We start from the raw sequence: 18,523 nt of genomic DNA, 5'->3' as shown, positions 1-18,523 counted from the left end.
GCCTAAGTGTGGGGTATTTTGATATTGCTATATTTATACGTAGTTTTAGGCAATATTGATCTACATTTTATTAAATATTTTGGTTATTTGCATAGAATTATGGTACTTATGAGGATAAAATGTTATTTGCAGCCAAAATAAAGCATTTTAGAAGGAAGGGACAAGAAGTGACAATTTATGGAACATTGGAGGCTTGAAGCATAAAAGATGAAGTAATTCATGGAATATACTGGGGCCACAACGTGAACTTGATAACCACGACGTGGAATCGATCTTTTCAGAAGATAAGTACGCGAAGAAAGAATCCTTGGCGAATACGGATAACTCCTGAAGTCACGTCGTGGAGCTTCCTGCCACGACGTGGAACGTGATTTTCCAGAAAATATATAAACCCCTCTCCATTACGATTGGAGATACTTTTGGCTGAAGGAAGAGGTTCCAGGAGGCGATTTACAGCAGAGGAAAGGTCCTGGAAAAGGGTTTTCAACACCAAAAGAGTAAAAGTATATAATTTGTTTATTTGATTAATACCTATGAACATGTTTTCTTATTTAAGTTGTGTTTATGTGTTAGTTGCTACTATGAGCAGTTGAATCTAGCTACTCTTATCTAGCTAGATGAAGCTTCAAACTTATGAATATCATAATTGTTTATGGATCTATTTAGTTGGTGAATTACTTGCGTTTGATTTATTGTTACCTAGCATGTTTAAGTTGTTGCTTTAATTGCTTAAATTCATGTTATGGGTAGCTTAGTGACCATTAACTGCATAAACTTGATAACCTAGTAATTTAGTGAACATTGAATTGCTAGAGCTAGGATCGACCAAAGTCTTAGTTAGTAATTGAAGTAATTAACCTTGTTGTGCTAGAGAACATAGATTATGATCATAATTGTGTTTGCATGATAAATCTTACATAGCATATTCATAAACATAATTGGTTATGTGTTTAATTGTGTGTGACCATACATAGTTTTACATGAATTAATTAACTATTGGTAAATTTAGACCTAAATTACTAATATAATAATAACCAACTTAATAATCCATAATTATTAGCTAGCCATAAGGACGAAGTGGATTCGAACTAGATAAGAGTGTCTTTTAATTATTGATCGAATTTGAGTTAAGTTAGTATGATCTTGAAAAATCAGATAAAAACCCCATTTTTAGCTTGTTAATAATTAGATTAATTTAGTAGTAAATAGATTAATTAATAACACCGTTCCCTGTGATCGACACCCGACTTACCTAAGCTATACTGTAATCTGACTAGGTACACTGCCTACAAGTGCATAGTTAGTCTAAGTTTGTTAGGTTATAAATATTAAAATTAGTGGGTACTTCCGTGCACATCAATGTCTTAATTATTCACGGAATTATACTTTTATTTAAGTTATTTGTTAGTCTTTTAGATAATTAGAATTTTTAAACTACTACAATTTTACTATTAATTTCACAAAAAAATATACATTTATCCAATCAAACTACTACAAAAGATTCAAATGATAATTAGGCTATACAGTGTCGATCGGTTTTCACCGATGGTATTTCTACGTGGCAGGGGTTACCGGCATTGAATATCGCGCCGCACCCCTTTTTTTACCGGCCGTGGTTTACTCGTGGTGGGTTTCCACCGATGACAAAGATGACCATTGGAGCATTGTTTGTGACCGTTGTGCGAATTCAATTTTTTTTCTTTTTTCCTTACCACTATAAATACAAACATATAAATCAAAACATATTCATTTAAATCTATATTCATCTTCATAAATCACTTAAACATATATTCATCTTCATATTTCGTTTATGGCTTTCCTTAGATGCTTGGAGGTTTGGATTGTTTTCATTGGGCGTGGGATAGTTGTCCTAATTCATGTCAAGGGTAATTTACATGGGGTGATAAAGGTTATCTCATAGTCATACTTGAAGCTGTTGCGTCACAAGATCTTTGTTTTCTCTAATTGAGCATAACAAACAAAAACCTATGTGTGCATGCAACCCTAATTCTTAATCTATGTTTTCTCTAAGTGAATATACAACTTTTGAACATAAAATGGAAAACCCAAAGACTTTAACTAGTATGTTTTCGAAAACACTAACTAGGGTTAAGAAAACATACCTTAATTGTTATATAACAATAACAATACAAATCCTTGGTGTTGTTGAAGCTTCAAGAGCAAGCACCACAAATGTAGTGCCTCTAGTAGATCACACCCAATGCTAGCAAGAGGATGAGAGATGAGAGAGGATAAGGGAGCTTGAGAATTTATGCTATCCTTCTAGGGTTTCAGGTGGCTGAAAATCCTAGAGGGTAGATGCCTATTTATAGTGCAGCTAGGATATCATGGATAACCCTACTCTGAATATAATATTAATGTTTCAAATTGGTAATTATCCAGCTCCTTATTTATCCACATTGGATAATCTATAAACCCCAGATTATCCATATAGAAACCGTCCACCTCCTTCCCTAGGAAGCATCTGGAACCTCTTGCTTAACTATTAAACAATTACACTTTAGCCCCTGCACTTTTAATTAATTCTTTTAATCCCAAAATTAATTCCAATTAATTTTTGATTAAATATTAATTAAATATTCATGTTTCTAATTAATATATTATTCTCATAATATATTAACAAATTATTTATTATAATTTATTAATCAAATAATAAATTCAACCTCTCTCTCCAAAATTCATCCTATCTAGTTGCTAGTTTTGAGGGCAATTCAAAAGGACTGTGCTACTATCAATTCAAGTACATACCAATTATAGTTATGGGCTTAGACACCTAATCCAACAGAAAAGTCTAGGAATGATGTTGAACAAGCATTTGGAGTCCTCAAGAAGCGTTGGCACATGCTACAACATCCAGCACGTCCTCGAACAGTGGAAAAGATCGCTTGTATCATGTATGCGTGTATCATTTTACATGATATGATATTAGAAGACTAGTGCAAAATAATTTGCTAGTATCAAGAAAATGAAAATGCATCATCAAGTGCGGTGGTTCCAACGTATGACGCACAAGAAGAAGGTCAATATGTGACAATAAAAAACATCACGAGCTTCGCAACAATTTGGTGGAGCATATATATCAGGTTAATGAAATTGATTTAAATAAGCCAATTGACAATGATATCGGCGAATATTCAGACTGAAAGATTTGATGTTATTCGGATTATCGGTTCTACGTTATTAAGTTAGTTAATTTAAGTTATGTTTTATGTTGATTAAATTAAATATAATGTTTTTAAACTTTAATGAAATGTTATGTTATTTTAATTAATATTTATTTTTTATTTTATGTGATTTTTATATTTTAGATTTTTTTAAAAAAGGAAAAAGTTGGTAAGTAAAAAGATCAATACACCCCATTCATAGGTAAATTGTGGCGAAAATGGTTAAAGCTTAAGTGGCGCCTATGTGGCCAGTGGCTAACCTAGCTTGTAGCCAGGGGTAGCCTGTGCTCCCCCTTAAAATTGTTTTAGATATATAAAAAGTTTGATGTTGCAGAGGCGCTATTGCAAGATTTTCGAGATGCTACTCCTCAGATGTTGCAGAGTGAAACGGAGATGGAGAATCAGACGCCAACTAAGACAAATATGTTGGTGGGCAGTGGACGGCATGCTAACTTATGGAAATAGAAACCACACAAAATATCCTAAATTTGTGTGATTTTATTTTGATTCTAACCCTAATTTATGTATATGCAAGAGCAAGGAACAATGAATCCTCTTATTTAGCACAAAGTTGCTCCAATCTATGGTAAGTTTGTTGGTGTTCTTGACAATCCAATATTTTATTTCAATTCTAACCCTAGTTTGTTGCTACAATCCAAGATTTTATTAAATCTTGGTTGAATTGGTGCATATTGAATACTCAATTTTGATATTTTTTTTTCTGAAAACAGAAATGGTATGAACATAATCATTTGTTATCTATACTCGGTACAACCAGGTATGAATATCTTTACAAAGAACAAGCATTGTGCTTTTTGACCTCCCTAAACCTCCATACTTTTCTTTACTTGTGTTCTTGACAATAATGGTAACGAGCATATCCAAACTGACAAAAATCATGACTATACAAACCTGATTCTTTCACCATAAATAAGTCTCTTTCTAGTCTAATAAACTCAAAATGATAAGAACTATAAAAATATTCATGTCCCCCTTTGTAGAAGTGATTAATCGAGTGTATGAAAGAAATCAGAGTAAAACAATGTAATCGGAACACCAGAGTAAATAAGATCTTGTTTCAACTCATTTATACTTTCAACATACAACGAGAGTGTTAGACAGAATTACAGCCAAAAGTTCTATCTATCTCAGAGTACATCTCCAATTTATAGGAGAACTGAAAGTATACAAAAAATACTAAGGACTCGACATTTAGACTTCGAAACTAAAATGCCTTAGTAAATAGATTACATAACATTCGAAACTGACTCAACAAACCTCGACACATTACAATATATTTGACTCAACATTCTCCCCCTTTGTAATCAATGTCGAACTTTAGTTTGTGAGAATTTGAGCATCAAAATGCATCATCCTTCGAATTTCGGTATACCAGCTCATCACCTTCTTCAATTCAGCTTTACCGCATTCGTTGTTCTTTTTATAGTTGTTCATACGAACAATAAAGTTCGTATACTGAGTTGTTGTATATCTTTCAACTTCCGAAGCTTGAAATAAAAATCTCTTTGCTTTTCCCTTCATGTCTTTTCCTGAAAAGACTAACCCCATTGGCTTTAAACAAATTTCTCCATCAGCAAACTTCTTAAGTTCAGCTTGAGACTTCATAACTTCCATATCCACTTTTACTTCTTTTCCCAATGCAGTAGAAAGCTCTGTATCAGTCAAGGCTAGACAATCATTGTAATTGTCTATGAAAATTTTGATGTGACCAAGCCCATGTCTCAAAATTTCCTTGCTTGTTCCTTGAAGTTTTGAAGCATCCATATCCTTCAGAATTAATTCAACTTGAATAAGATCATTCAAGTTCATCAATGGAAAATCAGCTACAGTAAAATCACATGCCATGTTGTTCGCCCTTACCACATGATACCGAAAATTTTGGATCATGTTTTCGAACATAACATCCTTTGTCACACTTATCACACGAACTATCTTGATAAAAGACCATACCTCCTCCTGATCTTTTCCAACCATATCATGAAACCTTAATTTCATATAGAGAAAATCATCTTCATTCTGAAACTTCTCAATAACTTTGTATTGTGCTGTGATGAACATCATTTCATTAATCGGAAAATCAAGCTGATTCATATCAAAATTTTCGATATAATAGCTTCTTCTTGGCTTCTTTTCGAATGCATACTTGTGGTTGTATGACACTCTGGCTTCGATATTTTCATAGCTGTGAAGTTTCTTTGGATCACCTTTATCCATTGTTGTGGATCATTTTCGCGAAGCCTCAGAATAGTTTGTATCTGTCTTTTCTTTTCTATTTCTGCTTCAATTTCTGCCTTCTTCTCATCTTTCGACTTTTCAACAACAATTACCTTTCCCTTTCCTCTATCAGCTTCAGTTGTTTTTGGTTTCGAAGAACTGGAACTCACTCCAACACCTTCCGAACTAATAACAATCCCCTTCTGAATAGGTCTTGTCGTTGTTTTCGTTTCCATCACTGTAGTAACTTTCGGAACAATGGGAATTGGGATATGAATTGAAATCACCTTGCCAACTATTTTGGCTTTCTCCTCTCATCCTTTGCTTACTTTCCCTTCCTTACCAGCTAACTTCGTTTCTCCCCCTTGCACCCCTGTGACAACAGGTGGGGCACCAGTTGGTAAGAGATTTGCAAATTTTGATAGAGGAGCCACTGCTTTCGTTATTGCTGCTTCAAGGGAATTGAATTTCTGAGTTAAAAACTCAGGAGTTAAAGCAGAAGTTGTAGTATACTTTGACACAATTTCCTTCAATTCTCCAAGTAAGACGCCTAACTTTTTGAAATTCAGAACATCTTCACTCACCTTTGCGTCATTCTTAGAAATTAATGACTGATAGAATTCCACAAATTTCGTAACAGCCCCAACAATGATATCAACTTTCGAATGAAGAGAAGAGTAATTAGTACTCAACTCGTAGATTTCTTTCGAAACATCAACCTTCATTTCTTCAATCTTGCGATTCACATCCTCTCGCACAGTCTTGACATCTTTAACAAATAGAACATGACGTTCTTTTGCTACCATCCTAAGCTCTTTGATTTCGCCTTTGAATGAGTCAGCTTGAGCCTTGACTCGGAGCTCATTGTTTTTATCTATGGCATCCATCTTGTTTTGAAGACGTAACTCCTGTGCCTTGAGAATTACATCTACCTTAATACCCGAAACAAAATGTTTTGCCCCTGAGTCAGCTTGGGATTGAATAATAGAGTTGCGCTTTCGATTAAGTATCTTGAACTGTTTGCCAGACATTAGCATATGATCTGGAATGTTTTCTTCCTCAGAATCAAATTCTAAGTCTGCAAATGTTCCTCCGAAACCTCCTCCATCAGTTTCATCATCGGAATTAGGCTTTGGTGGATCAGTGGATTGTGATGTGAACAAGGTAGTGACGGGTTGTTGTACGATGTTTTCGAAAGTGGGTGAAGTTGTGGTGGTGAGAACTTTCGAAATAAATGGTGGAAGTGATGTGTTAATGACAGAATGTTTTCGACAGTAGATGAAGTGATTATACCTTGAGAAGTAGCTGACTTCGTGACACCATCACCCATGTTGACATTTGCACCCGTATCAGATACGTTTGCAAGAATGCCTGAAGTTGGAACCTCCTCATTAAATGACTTAGTTACCACAACTTCGGGTGGAACTGTTGTAGGAGTAGATGTTTGGATTGGTGATTTCGATCCCAAAGGTGTTTCTGGGACAATCTCACTGTCTGATGACTCTTCGTGAATGATCAGCTTTCTCTTCTTTCGCTTATCAACTATATGTTTTGCAACATCTTCAGCTCTTCTTTTCTTTGAGGATGGAGAAACTGGTGCTGGAATTTCACGAGCAGAACTCACTTCCTATTCAATTGCGCTTTTCGAACTAAAGGAGAGTGATCATCAGAAGATACTTTGGACTTGTGTGACAACTTCCTCAATCTTTTAAACACCCCTGATTTCGAAGGTATTAATTCCTTTGAAGAACCAGTTGTAGTCACTTCAATTTTCTTGACCACTTTCTTCGAAACTTTTTCTTTATCAACAACACGTTTCTTTGGTGATTTAGCCAGGTTCTTCTTAGGATTTTCTTTCGAAGGAATTTCTTCCGTTTCCTTCTTTGACTTCTTGGTTTTCTTGGAAGACCCCTCATCACTTTTTGATAAAAGAACTCCAGTTTCCACTGAAGGATTAATCTTCTTCAAATACTCCACCAAAATAGGATTCAGCGGGTCTATCTTTTTTAGCATAGCATCCGGAATTCTTGCAATATTTGGAAATACCTCTGCATCATCTTCAACTGTCTTTGGAAAATGATACTTCAAGAATTCTGCTTTGGGTTCATCAACTGGAACTTGAATTCCTTCCTTCTCATAAGCATAACGTATGATCAGACTCCAATACCGAGCACACGATATCCCTTTAACCACATTCGTGTTTTCTACGCTTTTAAGAAACTCCTTCCACATCTGCAAAACATAATCAACATTCAGGTCATAGTATATTCCAACGACCATAGCATACACTTCCAAACGACCCTTGTCAAGTCCTACACTTCGACCAGTTAAGCATCGAAGGTAAATACCAAAGAGAAAGTTCCAGAAACAGGGCAGACTTGATTTCTTGAAGTCACTGATCTTGGTAAGAGGTGGTTGATGTCCCATCTCATTGAACATATGGATGACCTGAGCATTCGTAACCTTGTAGAATGGCGGAGAATTAGGGATTTCAAGAATTTGAGTGAACAACTTCTTGGTGAGACGAATCTTCTTGTCATTTACCAGATTGAAGGTAACGACATCCATGGCCTTGCTATAAGTTGTAGTGGAACCCGTCATTGACAACCAGGACATAGGAACATCGAAATAGTTGAACATTGCAGTTGACAAGCCTGAGTGTTTGAGAGCAACAATTAACATCTGGAGTTCATCTGGATACACAGAAACATCATCTTCAACTTGGTAATTAGTGCTCTGAAGCTTCATGATTGGCTGAGATGAAGCATCATCAGTGGTATGAGTTTGAGCAGCAACCATTGATTAGGGTTTTGAAAGCTTTGAAGAACAGAGAGAAATTAGGGCTTTAATCCTCTGAGTAAATTTGGAACGCGTAAAGTGTTAATGATAACCCAATTTCCTTTTATATGTATCCTCATTTGAATACCAAACAATTTAATCAAAGCACTAGCCACGTCTTTCCTTGAAACTTGCACCACTAGCCGTTTTTAACGCCATGTCAGATAAAGTAACCTTGAAACTCGCATCATGTTGCCAAATGGTCACATCATACTGTTCGTGAGTACCAAGAAGATAAGAACAAAAACCTTCGGCATAGAGGTTGGGCTCTTTCGCTTTTGGGTTTAGAAGCGAAGTCATATGCCAGACTTTCAAAATCTTCAGCCTGAGTTGGTAGTACTCAGAACCTCAAGGATTTCGTGAATGCAGTGTGCCAATGAAATAAGATAAGAAGCAATAATAAAAAAATTTGGATCTGTGATGTCAAAAAAAAAAATTCGACATAAAGGCAGTTAAATCCCGGGCAAAGATTGCTTCGTTAATTATCAAGAGAGATAATCAACTGCTTGTGTGGTTTCCCGTGAATTACAATCGAATACTTGTAAAGAAGTATCGAAGGGCTTCTTTTATAAGGCTTTATGGGTGGTTAAGAATTTCGTTACATTTCAGCACTTAACATAAGTGTCATCAATTGTAACCGAAATTACTTGTTTGACCAGTGTAGTCAGTGACAAGTATGCTTTCGAAAACTTTAATGTGACAAAGATAACGAATGATACTCACGCAGAAATCATATTCAGAAAAACAAAATTTTAGCTGGATCCTGTTGGGAAACAAATGTCGTGGGTGTCGAACATTTGATCAAGATCACTCAGAATGAAAGAATATGATTTTGAGTATCGAAAAATTGGTACTGAAACAAGTGTTTCATGAAAATCTGGAACAAAGTTCCCCGTTAATTCCTTAAAGAGTTTCAAATTTTTGGGTTTCACTTTCATCACGGCCTCATGAATCCAGATCATAAACACAGATTTTTGATATGTCTAAATCTTGATTGGTTTCGATCAAAGATCTCTTGGACATACGTCTTTGTGTGTGATGGTGTTAGAAATTTAGGATGAAAAAGATTGGTTTTCGAAGCGATTGTACCTCTGCAATGTTTGGACCAAGCAGTAAACTCGTAACTCCATTAAGAAGAGTAAGGTAGCTCAGGGACTAATGTGAATACATCCTAATTGGGAAGAAATTTTCGTAATGAAAAATTTCATTAAGGCTTTCGAAAATACACATTGAGTCAATGGAGGCTTGGGTCGACATGCTGCAGCATGCTTCTAGAGACAACCTAACTAGTTCAAAATTGTTCGAACAAATACTTGACCCCAGAACTGCAAACATGATTCCTGAAAATCTCCATTATAGTCAGCATGAACTAATTAGAAACAAACTACAAATAACAAAAAATATTTTTGGATTTTATATTTTCGAAATTTAAGAAGAAAATATTTTTGTGATTTTTGATTTTTCGAAAAGAAAAACTAACAAAAAAAATATTTTTGGTATTTTTGATTTTTCGAAAATAAAGCACAAACAAAAAAAATATTTTTGGTATTTTTGATTTTTCGAAAATAAAGCCCAAACAAAAAATAAATATTTTTGGTATTTTTGATTTTTCGAAAATAAAGACCAAACAAAGAAATATTTTTGGTATTTTTGATTTTTCGAAAATAAAGACCAAACCATAAAAAATATTTTTGGTATTTTTGATTTTTCGAAAATAAAGACCAAATAACGAAAATATTTTTGTGGTTTTCAAAATTTTTCGAAAAGGAATAACAAAGAAATTTAGAAAATTTAAATGTACCTAACTCACGAAAGTTTTTCATTCTTGATGTCGAAAGCAAAGCGTGTCGAAACGCTGAATGTGAACAGTAACCTCTGAATGATTAACCATTGCCTCTGAATCGGCAATTTTCCTTAACACCAGCTTTTCATTCTTTCGAAATTAGTCCTGGAACAGAACTTGTTTCTATCATCCTCAAACCTGTTAAAATTCTAACAAATGACTTTTCATCCAAGGGTTTTGTAAAGAAATCATCTAGCTGATCAGTTATCTTTACAAAATGAATTTCGACATTTCCATCTTCCACATGATCTTTTATGAAATGATAACGAAGTGCAATGTGTTTTGTTTTCGAATGTTGTACTGGATTTTGACAAATGCGTATTGCACTTTGTGAATCACAATACAATGGAATCTTTTTCATATTTATTGCATAATCACGCAATTGACTTTGGATCCAAATGATTTGAGAAGTGCAAGCAGCTGCTGCAACATACTCTGCTTCAGCAGTTGAAATTGTAACACATGTTTGCTTTTTCGACTGCCAACTTACAAGCTTCCCATCTAATAATTGACATCCACCACTTGTACTTTTTCGATCAAGACTGCAACCTCCCAAATCTGGATCTGAGTATGCTTGAATGAAAAAGCCTGATTTCGAAGGATACCACAATCCTAACGAAACTGTTCCTTTGAGATATCGAAATATATTTTTCACAGCAGTTAAGTGAGGTTCTCTGGGATTTTCTTGATACCTAGCACAATTACAAACATAAAACATGATATCAGGTCGACTTGCAGTAAGATAAAGCAACGAACCTATCATGCTCCTGTATAAAGTAAGATCAACAGCAGGTTTATCTAAAGAAGTTGTAAGCCTTGTTCCAACTGCCATTGGTACTCGTAACTTTCTGATATTCGTCGATCCAAACTTTTCAAGCAAATTCTTGGTAAATTTTTCTTGATTGATAAAGATCCCTTCTCTGATTTGACGGATATTTAACCCCGGAAAATTGTTAATTTTTCCCATCATACTCATCTCAAACTGACTTTTCATTAAATTTTCGAATTCACTAGACAAAGCAGGGTCAATAGAGCCAAAAATAATATCATCAACATAAATTTGAACAAGCATAAGATGATCCCCAACTTTCTTTCGAAATAATGTGGGGTCAACTGATCCTTGTTTAAATTTCGATTGCTTTAAGAAATTGGTAAGAGTTGCATACCAGAATCTTGGTGCTTGTTTTAACCCATAAACAACTTTATCTAAGATATAAAAATGATCAGGATATTCTTCATTTACAAAACCTGGAGGTTGTTCAACGTAAACTGTTTCTTCAAGTTCGCCGTTAGAAAAACACATTTGATATACATAAAAATCCTTGTGAGCTGCATAGGCTAAAAATATTCGAACAACCTCGAGTCTTGCGACAGGGGCAAAGGTTTCTTCATAATCGATACCTTCTTGTTGTCAATAGCCTTTAACTACAAGCCTAGCTTTATTTCGAACAATGTTGCCATCTTTTTTGGTTTTATTTTTAAAAATTCATTTTAAACCAACAATTGATACATCTTCAGGTTTAGGAATTAATCTCCAAACCTTGTTTCTTTCGAATTCAGCTAGTTCATATTGCATAGCAACAACCCAATCTGAGTGTTCCATTGCAACCTTAACTGTCTTAGGCTCTATTTTCGAAATAAAAACATTAAACATGCAAAACTCTTGATGAGTATTAAGTACCTCATTCTTTGCACGAATTTGAGCTCTTGTCAATTCTCCATCTTGTGGATTTCCAAGACTTGTTCTTTTGGATGATTTATTGTCCATTTTTCCAGTGGTAGATATGCTGGATCAAAATCCAATGGTGCATCTTCATACATTTCATCATTTTCTGAATCTGCAACAGAAACATTATCAGTTGAATTAAGAAAAATTTCATTTTGATTCACATTCGACATATCTGTATTAATATGCTCCCCCTCGACATTATTATCATCTTGATGCTCCCCCTCGACATTATTATCATCTTGATGCTCCCCCTCGACATCTCCATTCATTCTCCTATTCTCCCCCTCGAAAGAATGCTCCCCCTCAACTTGAGAAGTTGAATGCAAGTGCTCCCCCTCCACTTGATCATTTAGCATACTTTCGACAATTCTAGGAGAATTCGTTGCTGAGTTTAAATCTGAATTTTCTTGTATTAATGTCGAATTTTCAGAATGCTTTGATGCTTCAGATATTCGATTGTCCGCGACATTAACTTCAGCATCAACAACCCTATCAGGAACACCAAATATCAAATCATAATCAAAATCTCTCGAATTATCATTTGCGTATTCATCATTTGATTCATTAATAATTGGATGTTGTTCAAAGCATTTTTCTACTCTTTTAACATAATAATCATCAAATGTGAGATTAAATGTTTCTTCCACTTTTCTCGTTCTTTATTCAATACTCTATATGCAACCGAATTATGTGAATATCCCAAGAATATTCCTTCATCAGCCTTTGATTGAAATTTCGAAAGATTATCCTTGAGATTCATAATAAAACACCTGCAACCAAAAACATGAAAGAATTTGACATTATGTTTTCGGTTATTGATAATTTCATAAGGAGTAATATTGAAACGACGATGAATGAACGATCGATTTTGAGTAAAACATGTTGTAGAAACTGCTTCAGCCCAAAGATATTGAGGAAGATTCGTATATGTGAGCATCGTTCTTGCTGCTTCACAAAGAGAACGATTTCCTCTTTCAACTACACCATTTTTTGTGGTGTATATGGTGAAGAAAAATTATGCGAAATTCCTTTATCCGTTAAGAATGAATCAAGAACATTGTTCTTAAATTCAGAGCCATTATCACTCTTGATTTTTTTGAACTTTCTTACTTAAGCTTGTTTCTATTTGCTTGATGAAATTAATCATTGTTTGAGCTACTTTAGATTTTAACCTGAGAAAATAAACCCAAGTGAATCGTGAAAAATCATCAACAATGACTAAAATGTACCGTTTCTTGTAGAGTGTTTCAACAGTTGATGGTCGACATAAGTCCAACAATGTTCGAATCTATGACAATTGGATGTCCTTGACGATGTTGTTTTCCTTGTTCGCAAGCTTCACATACAGTATCATTGTCAAACTTTAAAACAGGTAAACCTCGAACAAGGTCATTTACCACCAATTTGTTTAGATCTCGAAAATTCAAATGGGAAAGCCTTTAATGCCATAACCAGCTAACATATATTGGGGCTTTCGAAAGTAAGCACACTGAAGGTTTCCCAACAATTGGTTTGATGTCGAGAGTGAACATGTCACCATGTCTCTTAGATTTTAACAAAACCTCTTTTGTTTCGACATTTGAAATAATGCTTCCTTCTTCATTGAACACCACTTGATTGCCAGTGCCCACACCAATTTGCGAAACACTTATCAAGTTATGTTGTAGACCTTCGACATAAGCAACTCGGTTGACTGTAAATTGCCCATTCGTGACTTTACCATAACCTTTCACTTGACATTTGTGATTGTTTCCAAACTTCACGACTCCTGCATTATCCAAACTTCTGAAGTCTCATAAATTTTCCTTCTTTCTAGTCATGTGATGCGAGCAACCACTATCAATATACCATTTTTCGTCATATTGCTCGTCACACAAAACCTTCAATTAATGGAAAATTTTAGGTACCTAAGGCTGTTTGGGTCCTGGGTGATTAGTTTGAAAAACAGAGTGTAAATTTGAACTTAAGACCCAATTTCGAACTTTCGATTTGAAACTATCAATTAAGTCCACATCATGAGTTAAAGGCGCATAGACATAAACTTTCGAAGATTTAGGATTGTCACTGACATTCTCCTTTTTCTTCTCAGTTAGATTCTCAAATTTCTTCACTTTCGAAATTGGTCGCCAAGTATGAAGAACCGCATTAGATTCTTTCGAAGAAGAACTTCCACTTGAAGATTCATTCAAATATTTCTCATAGGCATCTTTGATTTGTTGTTGAGAAAATTTTCCAAATTGGTAGATTTTGTCTTTGCCTTCAAGCCAATGATCTAAGTTGTTCTTATCTGAATGACCCTTTATGTATGAAACTTTCGAAGGTTGTTTCACAGATGGTTTTGGAAAGTTTGATTTTTGTGGAGTGAATTTTACATTTGGTTTTGTTCGAACATTTTCAAACTTTCGATTTGTAACGTTTGAGTGAAAACCTGTTTTCGAAGAAAATCGATTTTGAAAATTCGATGATCGTTGTGTAAAAGAATTTTGTTTTGAAAATGACTTTGTGAAAACCTTTGTTGATTGTCGGTTCTAAAATTCCTTGATGATTGAGATGTTGGAAACTTCTTTGTGTGATCGTTTTGATTAAGATTCCGAGACAAAGATTTAGGTGTTTGAGATTTAAATTTCATAGAATTTTCTGGTGGTAATGATTGAGACAAAGACTTTCGTTTTTGAGCGAGATTTTTCTTAATATCTTAATTTGTTAAAGACATTGTCTTAACAGATTTAGACATTATCTTTTCTATCTTTTTCTTTGTCAAATCATTTGGTTTCTTACGATTATCCACAACTTGCTAAAAAAACTTCTTTCTTGCTTGTCTTTTCGAAATTCCATTTTCTTTCGAAAATTTTCAATTAGTTCCTTAAAATCTTGCGAATTGATTTTAACCATTTGATTTGTTTCAACAACATTTTCTTTTGAAACTTCTTTTGAAATTTGTTGTTTTTCAACCCAATTTCGTTGTGGTTTTTGTCTTTGAAAAATGTAAGAATTATTTGTGAGATTATTTTCGACAGTGCTTTGATTTGAAAAGAATCCTTCATCTGATGTTTTCTTGTTATCTTCTTCAACCATCTTGTTAAATTCCGGTTTAATGTTATCAACATTCCCAGTAGTGACAAACACTTGATTGGGAAAGATGATATCATCTGAGCACTTGAAATTTAGATACACAACCATATTTGTTTCAAGATAATGAGCACCTTTTCCAGTCATCATTTTGTCGAAATTTTCAGTACCTCCATACACTTAATCAACAACAATTCGAGGAATGATTGTTTCTTTCGAAACATTCTTTTCTGACTTTGAATTTTTTGAAACGCCATCCTCGTCCTCATCATCAGTACTATCAGTTTGACTATCTCTGACACTCACATGGTCGAAATCATAAACTTTCGAAGTAGAGGGTTTGTCAATGTCAATCTTAACCAACGAATCATTACATATTTCTTTGCCTTTAGACATAGATGTGACATTAATGACAGACAACTGAGAACAATCGACACATTCCTCTGCCTCAATTTCATTGATTTCGCTAAAACTATCAGAATTATCATCGATATCAGTGAAATTAGATTGAGAGTTAGATTTCGAATTCTCAGTTCTTTTCAAAATTTTTATTTGTTCACTTTTGGTCAATGTCTCATTCACAAGTTCATCAGCATCAAGATATTCATCTATTTTAACAATACCATAAGCAAATCGATTATCAGGAACTCTGTCAAATTCTGCTATGATTTTTTCACAGTGATAAGATATGCTATCAACCTTTTCTCTTTCGAAAGCCAGAAAAGTTAATAACTTCCTATGTTGTTCTTTGCTTATATCAGATGAATGATGCAATGCAGCTAATTTCACATATAGACGTTTAACAGAATTACAATAGATGTTCCTTTGTGCTAATAACATCCTTACATCATTGTCCAAATTTTCCCTATCATAACTAAGATTTTTCAATTGTAGTTCTAGATACTCAACCCTCCCTTTTTTCGAATCCAACAGCTTTTGAGTCTCTAGCAATTGTACACTATATTTCTTAGCCTCACTACTAGCAGACACAATAAGAGTATCGAAATAAGCAACAATATCATCAAAAGCAGTTATCTCAGAATCATATGCTTGTAAAGGAATATTAAAAAATTGAAGAATAGAACGTGCCTTGGTAGTCATCGGTGATTTATCTCCAATCTTGGTCATGAAACAACGACCAGTCACCACTTCTTCATCTTTTTCCACGAACCTTGCATACATTGCTCCATGCGTAGGATTACGCATCTCCTCGTCATCTGATCCAGATGACCAAATTTGATAAGTTTCATCATCTTCACCTTCACCTCTAGCAACCAAAGACATACCCTTTGCTTTTGCTCGAACTTCCTCCAGACGTTCAACATAGTATGCTTCGTCTTTCACCTTTGTCTTCTTTTCATCCTTTTTCCGAAGCATACAGTCATTAGCCATGTGATCTGCACCGTGGCAATAATGACAATCAATTACAGAATCACCTTTAAGTTTCTTTTCAACTTTTGCATCATTAGTCTTCACATCATTCTTTTCGACCTTTTTCTTATCATCACTCACAACTTTGTTGACAAAACTTCCTTTACCATCATTTGGTTTCGACTTTGGATTAAAAGGTTTCTTGAAAAACTTCTTTACTCTGTTATTAGAGTAAAATGCAACTGCCTCATCGTCAGAATTCATCAAAAATCCTTCTTCATCAGAATTCTCTTTCTCAAGTGTCTCCTTCTCAGCAACTTTCGAAACCAAAGCTAATGGACCTCCCAGACTCATTTTTGTCTCCTCAGCTATTTCATTAACTTCTCCTTCGTGAGTCTTCAACAAGTTGTATAGATCATTCAAGGATGATTTATCGAAACTCGGCTGATTTTTCACCATCATGCTAACACTTCTCCATTCCTTACGAAGTCCCAAAATGAACGTGAGATTAAACTCCATGGTTGACCTTGTGACTCCATAACGATTGTATCTGTAAATGAGTTCGTTCAAGCGATCATAGTATCCTTCAATGGATTCACCATCTTTTTGTTTGAACTATTTCAACTCAACCAAGCATTGCTTCACAGAATTAATCTTCGTTTTCTCACTTCTTTGAAACTTCTCTTTGAGAGTATTCCACATTTCTTTAGCAGTTTTACAACCATGCACATGGTTGTAAACAACAGGTGGCAATGCACCTTGCAGTTCCCTCATGGATCTTTTCTCACTGTTCTTCAGCCTCGTAGATTGTTAACTAACAGCTTGAGTTGAACCAGATGAACCAATGTTCTGAACATTCGATGGAGGTTGAACATTTCCATTAATGCAATTCCAAAGCTCCTCATCCAGTCCATTCAGATTATCCTCCATTCGATCAGCCCACTGATCATAATAATCCGGAATTAGCATAGGAATCTTCGTTGAAGATCCTAGCATATGAGAAAAAGAGGTCATTGTATTCATGTTAAAGTTCGCCGTGAAAGTACGGACGTGATTTTAAGAAAAACTTGATGAAATTCACGGATGAATGAATGAATTGATCAGGAATTCCAAATCGATCACTCTACTAAACAAATCAATTGCAGAATCAAATCACAACTGAAGATCAGAGATGATTTTCAGAACCAAAAAGTGCGGAAACTTTTGAATCAAAATCGCGACTCAAAAACTTATGATTTAGAATGAAAATCAGATCATTGCAGTATGATTCCTGCTCTGATACCAATTGTAGAAGTGATTCATCGAGTGTATGAAAAAAAATCAGAGTAAAACAATGTAATCGTAACACCAGAGTAAATAAGATCTTGTTTCAGCTCATTTATACTTTCAACATACAACGAGAGTGTTAGACAGAATTATAGCCAAAAGTTCTATCTATCTCAGAGTACATCTCCTATTTATAGGAGAACTGAAAATATACAAAAAATACTAAGGACTCGACATTTAGACTTCGAAACTAAAATGCCTTAGTAAATAGATTACATAACATTCGAAACTGACTCAACAAACCTCGACACATTACAACATATTTGAATCAACACCCTTAATATTGTTCTTGATTTCACCATAATAAGTCTCTTTCTAGGCTACTTTCATGTGTTGGAGATTGATGGTTTTGTAATGTGGTTTGTGTTGGAATTCCAGTTTTCTAGAAGATACCAGTCAAGAACTCCAATATGAAAAGTCTTTTCTTGGATATCTCATGTTTAGCCCCCCACATAGTTAGGTAGATTGTTGATGTGTCTCATGAGATCGTCATTTATGAACCATACTTTATTACCTCTGGTTCTTGTAAGCCATGGAACTTGTTCTTCGCTCATGATGTTTGATAACATGTAATCGGCGTCCCATAGTAGACTATTATGTAGATTCTCTAGTATTGTTTTCTTGTAAAGATGGAGCTTTCTCCTTCACCCATTTTGAGTTTTTATGATCCCCTTTTGTATCCAAGGTTATGATTGTGTTTCTTGCATTTGTCGTTGCTGATTTAGCCGATAATGGTGTCACCCGAGATGAGCATTTGTCCACTTTGATTTTACCAAATCATATAGGAAATCTGTGGGATGTAATTGATGATTCAAGTGCAAGACACCATCTTTTGCATTGGCGTTGAAAGCTTGGTGATAACCAAGCTAAAAAGATAAACATAACCAAATATTAAAACCTTGGATACTAAACTTCTTAAAGTATTCT

The sequence above is a fragment of the Lactuca virosa genome, chromosome 2, assembly GCF_052849685.1.
Source record: "Lactuca virosa cultivar CGN04683 chromosome 2, Lactuca_virosa_CGN04683_v6, whole genome shotgun sequence".
Lineage (NCBI taxonomy): Eukaryota > Viridiplantae > Streptophyta > Magnoliopsida > Asterales > Asteraceae > Lactuca > Lactuca virosa.
This window is presented reverse-complemented; position numbering follows the sequence as displayed.